We start from the raw sequence: 789 nt of genomic DNA, 5'->3' as shown, positions 1-789 counted from the left end.
AAACACACGGTCAAGTGAAAAAACACATCTGACTGCTGACTAAATAAAGCACATGAAAACAAATACGCAAAATAAAAATGCATCATCTTAATTAGTGGTGGTATATTTTTATACTTGATGCTGGTTATTATTTTGGAGCAATATACAATATAGGAATTTCTTGAGAAGCAACTGTGGATTCTGCTTATGCAACTTGGATGCTTATCTCAAATTGCGTACTATTAGTGCATCCCAAATCATAGACAATAAAAATAAAGTACCCTTTCAGAAGGTACACATTTAAAATCCTGAGTTTGGCATCTTTGAAACGTCAAAAATGGATCACCTTCTTTACATTCCCTGCAGTGTTAAAACCACAGAGTGTGGCATCTAATCTCACAGATCCATCACCAGATCTGCTTATCATAATTTACACCTGGAGGTAAAAGAATGAGGTCAGTTTGAGATCACTGATGGAAGTACTAAGCTCTAGTCAAAGACAATGAAGGATAAACAGAATCATGCATCTACATGTGCATGTCAAATTAAAACTTATTGTCACTAATTTAATGTTTTTTGTTTGTTTTTCCTGCACAGCTCATGCATGCAGATTCAGTGACTGCGGAGCAATGGACTCTCACACAGTTTTGCAATAACAAGAATACAAATTATTATAAAAGACTTCTTTATTTCTAATCATCATGTAGCACTTTCAACAAAATGTACGGTCTCCCATTTCATGTGTGGTACAGGACTACGATCTGTAATAATTTCAAGCTCAGGCAGTAGTTGGGATTTGGTATAAAAACT

The sequence above is a fragment of the Sinocyclocheilus grahami genome, unplaced genomic scaffold, assembly GCF_001515645.1.
Source record: "Sinocyclocheilus grahami isolate Dianchi unplaced genomic scaffold, SAMN03320097.WGS_v1.1 scaffold16263.1, whole genome shotgun sequence".
Lineage (NCBI taxonomy): Eukaryota > Metazoa > Chordata > Actinopteri > Cypriniformes > Cyprinidae > Sinocyclocheilus > Sinocyclocheilus grahami.
The sequence above is the reverse complement of the archived record's forward strand: the minus strand, read 5'-3'. Positions refer to the sequence as shown.